This window comes from Octopus bimaculoides, chromosome 17 (assembly GCF_001194135.2).
Source record: "Octopus bimaculoides isolate UCB-OBI-ISO-001 chromosome 17, ASM119413v2, whole genome shotgun sequence".
In the NCBI taxonomy this organism is placed as follows: domain Eukaryota; kingdom Metazoa; phylum Mollusca; class Cephalopoda; order Octopoda; family Octopodidae; genus Octopus; species Octopus bimaculoides.
The window spans coordinates 35,525,070-35,530,574 of NC_068997.1; the positions used below are offsets into that span (position 1 = coordinate 35,525,070).

Sequence of the window (5,505 nt, forward strand, 5' to 3'; positions counted from 1 at the left end):
GATTAAGAATTTTTTGCGATCAAAAGTTACTTTTTAAGGTAAAAAGAAACCTTTTAAGAAAAGCCGGTGTCCAAGCAAAAAAAAAAAAAAAAATACAGTCTCTGTGGCCATTTCAGGGGAAATTTCCCAAAGAAATCTCGTATTGGTATGTGGTGTTACTATTTTCCCCTGACAAAGGAGTCATTACCGTAATTCACTCTCGTGTTTTTTGTTTTTGTTATTTTTTTTGCTTGGACACCAGCTTTTCTTAAAAGGTTTCCTTTTATCTATACCTTATGTATTTATATGTTTCTTATATATACGTATTTCTATATTTATATTTTTATATATTTATTATTTTAGGTTTTATAATGTAAAAAAAATTTTTTAGACGCTGAAATATTAATTTTTTATATTGCGATAGACTGTACTCATTTTTTTCTATATGCCTGTCTAAATGAAACATTGTTTCATCTTCTGTGATTTTGTGCATCCGTATTCTATGTATAGAAAAAGCATTATGTTTCTTTATATGTGATTAATTGTTCGAGATGTGATATATTAGTTGGATGACCTTAATTTGTTGTTTGTTCTACAACCAAAATTTGTAAATTTATTATACTCGTCTCATTTACTTGAGCACTTCCCTTGCAGTCCTATTAACCCTCTTGTTCCTAATAAGAAACAATCACTGTTATTATTGAGATATATATATATATATATATAGATAATGGTGTGTAATTTTTGAAAAAAAAAAAATATATATAAGCACAGAAGTTGCTGTGGTAAGAAGCTTGCTTTCCAACCACATGGTTCTGGGTTCAGTTCCACTGCGTGGCACCTTAGGTAAGTGTCTTCTACTATAACCTTGGGCTGACCAAAGCCTTGTGAGTGGATTTGGTAGACGGAAACTGAAAGAAGCCCGTCGTATATATATATATAATATATATAATTAGTTGGATACTTTAATATAATTTTACTCAAATACTATAATAGAGCAAGAAGAGGGGAAAAGTCCATGTTGCTACTAATGTAACTCAGAATATACTACACTTTTAAGAACTGTATGAAGTTTGTTAGGGTCATAGCTTGTAAAGGATTGTGGTTCATTTTTAATTTATTAGTCTTTTTTATCAACTACAAAATCTAAGGCAGTGTCTGTTCAGAAGTTGGGTATGGTCATAAATATTGTCAGGATTTTAGGAAATGTATAAAGCTGGGTAGGGGAAGACTCTAAATCCAGTTAAAGGGGCAAGACGCTAATAAAACCTGATATTAATACAGAGGAAATTATCATGGGTTACAATGTGTGATTGTATATAAACAATATTGTTATGTTGTATGAAGATAAAATTTAAGATTACTAATAATGATATTATAACCAGAAAAGATAAACTGTCTGTATATATATATATATATATATACCAATTTTCAACATCTGGAGTCTTTCCAAGGAGGTCTTGTTTAATATCCTCAATCACAAAATGGCTTGCATTTTCTATGTCCATTTTAACTTTCTTAGCAACTGGTTCGTTTTCAATTTCAGCAGATGATATCTGCCTACATTTGAAATTTTATGGCATGACTCGCTTTAAATGTATTGTTAATATTTTTTCATTTTTACTTTTCTTTTGACCAGAATTATTTTTTGTTCTACACAGAATCTTTTTTTTTTTTTTTACAAAGTGTACATTACCAAGTGTACATTATTACTGGTAGTGCTGCAACATATAGTGACCTGATTTATAAATCCTTCGAACAGGTTTATTATTTTTTTTTTTCTCTTCCACACGATTATTTTTCACTGCGTGTAGTTAAGTTCTGTGTAGTGTTCCAGTTTTATCTGACATTTTTTATTTCTTCAGGTTCTTTTTTTATATATATTTTTCAGTGTGTGCATATTACTTTTCACCATACGTAGTCCAATTCTGTGTTAACGTTTTTTTTTTTCCTTCAGAATCTTTTTTCATATATTTTTCACTGTGTGAAGTTCAATTCTGTGTTAGAATTCAAATCCTTCAAACTTTCTTTCCTCTTGAAACTTTATAGGAGCCTGCACATAACCATCTGCCATTTTTTCTGTTAACTTTTTGATCTTGGTTGAAGTTTTTCTTGTCTGAGAAAAACAAAATCAAATCTTCTGTTTGATTTTTCAGTTAGTCTAAGGGCCTTTTAAATCTGATGTAGAGATTTCTTTTGCTTTTTTTTACTTAAATTGAACTTTCCCATCATATAAGACTTATATCTGGTGTCTTTGCTGACATCATTTCTCATTGTTACTCCTGACACAGAGATTTTTTGCAATTGACCTCATGGTATTTCTGAGATTGTAGTCAAGGATCTGTTGAACTTGCTGTATAAATTCAGGTTTTCTGATGATTTCAGAGTGTTTGGAATGTTTTTTTATGCTTTGATACTGGTGATAGGTTTCCATTGTTGGTCTCTAACTTCTTACGAACTTTGTATTAAACTGTCAGGAAAGTTCTTGCGGAACTTTTAATTTTGGTTTTAAACGATGTATTTTCAAATTAATTTTCATTAAATTACTTTGACTTTATATATCATTTTAAAGGCCGTTTTTCAATCTAATCGTGTTACTCTTTTTCTTTTTGAATAATCAGGCCATTTTTTCCCGAACGTTGAATACAACATGGATAAAAAGCAAATTCGCACAATTTTCTTATCCCAGTTCAAGCTAAACCAAAAAGCTGAAACAGCTTGCGATATCAACGATGTATTTGGCCCAAGTGCAACTAATGAACGTACAGCACAATGGTGGTTCAAGAAATTTTGTAGCGGTGACGAGAGTCTTGAAGACGATAAGTGTAGTGGTCAGCCATCGGATGTTGACAACAATCAACTAAGAGCTTTAATCGAAGCCAATCCACGCACAACTGTTCGAGAGCTTGCTTCTGAAGTAGACGTAACATATACGACAATTTCCAACCACTGGAAAGAGATTGGAAAAACAAAATCACTTGAGAAATGGGTGCCACACAAATTGAACGACAACCAAAAAAAAAAGAAGAATGCTGTTTTGAAGTGTCATCTTCCCTTCTTTTACGCAACAAGAACGACCCGTTTCTCGACCGGATTGTGACTTGCGATGAAAAGTGGATTCTTTACGACAACTGGCGATGCTCAGCTCAGTGGTTGGACGCCAACGAAGCTCCATGGCACTTCCCAAAGCCAAAGTTGCACCAAAAGAAGGTCATGGTGACTGTTTGGTGGTGTGCGGCCAGTCTCATCCATCACAGTTTTTTGGATCCAGGCGAAATCATTACAGTGGAGAAGTACTGTCAACAAATGGATGAAATGCATAACAAACTCCAACAACAACAGCCAGCATTGGTCAATAGAAAAGGACCAATTCTTCTCCACGATAACGCTCGGCCGCACTTCACACAACTAACCCTGCAGAAGTTGAACGAATTGGGCTACGAAACTCTGCCTCATCTGCCATACTCACCAGACCTCTTGCCTACCGACTACCACTTTTTCAAGTATCTTGACAACTTCCTGTATGGGAAATGCTTCAAAAACCAAGACAATGCCAAACACAGCTTCAATGACTTCATCGCCACCTGAATGCAGGATTTTTACGCTACTGGCATAAATAAACTTGTTTCGCGTTGTCAAAAGTGTGTTGATTCTGATGGTGTTTATTTCGATTAATAAAGTTTTGTTTGAGCCGAGATATGTGCATCTGAATTTAAAGGTTAAAAACCACAAGAACTTTCTTGACAACCTAATAGATGAAAGATTTTGCAACTTTTGAAAATGGATATATTTCTAAATCGTAATGCTCTGCCTTCATAGCCATGATAACAGCATGCCTCTTCATTTTCTGAGTCAGCTGAGGGTCTGCTATTATTATGTTCTGAAATAAAGATTATATAGTGTTAGCAAAAATTGCTGCAGTGACCAAGAAAAGGTATGTCCTCCAGTACCTTACGCACCTTGTATATATAATATCATCATCATTATCATCGTTAAGCATTTGGTTTCCATGCTGGCATGACATTGATGGTTTGACTGGATCTGATGAGTTGGGAGGATTGTTGTTGTTGTTTGTTCCTTTTCGAGCCATGCCTGGCTCATAAGGGCCAGTTTCATTGGTGTATAGGTTCTCCACCTGGATGGGATACCGGTCCATCACAGACGAGCTGCTAGATGCAGGAGGAAAGAGTGAGAAAAAGTTGTGGTGAAAGAGTCAGCAGAAGTTTACCATTATGTTCTGCCCGAGTTACATGGAGCTTAGGTGTTTCACTCATAAACACACACATCACCCGGTTTGAAATTCAAATCCACGATCCCTCGACCACAAGTCCACTGCTCTAACATACTAGGCCATGTGCCTGGAAGGATTACATCTTGCTTATTTTGGCATGGTTTCTCTTAGGTGGTTGCCCTTCCTAATACCAAGCATTTTATGGACTGTACTGTGTGCTTTTTTCATGGCACCAACTGTGATGATTATGGGGAAGGAAGGGATTAGTGAAGGTGTTTTTGAGAAAAGAAGCAGATAACTGAAAAGATGATGGGGTGGGTTGTGTAACGGGGCTGTCTAAGGCTATCCAACATTATAAGGTACGAGTATGGTTAGGTGTGACAGAAAGGGGATAGGAAGGGAGCAGTTGTGTAGAGGAATCTAGAGAAAATTATTGAAAGAAAGAGATGGGTATGTGGCAGTAGGCCAAAAGAGAAAAAGATGATAAGAGGTATTGAAGAGGCAGAGAAGTTATGAGAATGGGTAGTAAGAGAAGGAAATGCTGGAGGATACACTAGTGGTAAGAAGGAAGGGGAAGAGCAGTGTGTGAATGCTGCAAAAGCATTCAAAATGAGGAGATACTGAAGAAAGAGAGAGACAGTGGGTGGGTGTGAAAAAACAATGGGTGGATTCAGGGGAAGAAAGAAAGGCTAGAGAGTATCCTAGTGAGCTGGACAGGTAGTAAGATTAAGGTAACAGGAAACTTAAATGGCAGTAGAAAGTATGATGAAGAAATGGCTCTTAGAGGTGGAGAGATGTATAAATACAGAGGTATCAAATTATTGGATCTGGTGATGAAAATTATGGAGAATGTCATAGCCTAACTAATTAGGAAGAGAGTTAGTCTAGATGAGATGCAGTTTAGTTTTGTGCCAGGGAGAAGCATTACTGATGCTACCTTCCTGGTAAGGCATCTGTAGGAGAAGTGCTTAGCCAAAATTAAACATCTGTACTTGGCTTTTGTTGACATAGAGAAAGCTTTTGACAGGCTTCCCCTAATCTAGTGGTCAATGTAGAAACTAGGCATAGATGACTGATTGGTGAGAACTGTGCAGGAATGTTGTTAGTAAGGTGAGGGTTAGCAATGAGTATAGCAAGGAATTGAGTGTACAAGTAGGAGTTCACCAAGATTCAGTCTTTAGTCCCCTCTCGTTCATCATTTTTCTCCAGGCAATAACAGGAATTTAAGTCAGGATTTTCCTGGGTGCTCTTCTATACTGATAATCTCGTTTTAATAACTGAATCACAACCAGAAA

At 35.9% G+C, this 5,505-nt stretch overlaps 1 pseudogene; it reads left to right on the plus strand.

Moving 5' to 3' along the window:
- The first annotated feature begins 453 nt into the window (after positions 1-453).
- LOC128249685 (histone-lysine N-methyltransferase SETMAR-like) lies at positions 454-3,806 on the plus strand (annotated as a pseudogene).
- The last annotated feature ends 1,699 nt before the right edge of the window (positions 3,807-5,505 follow it).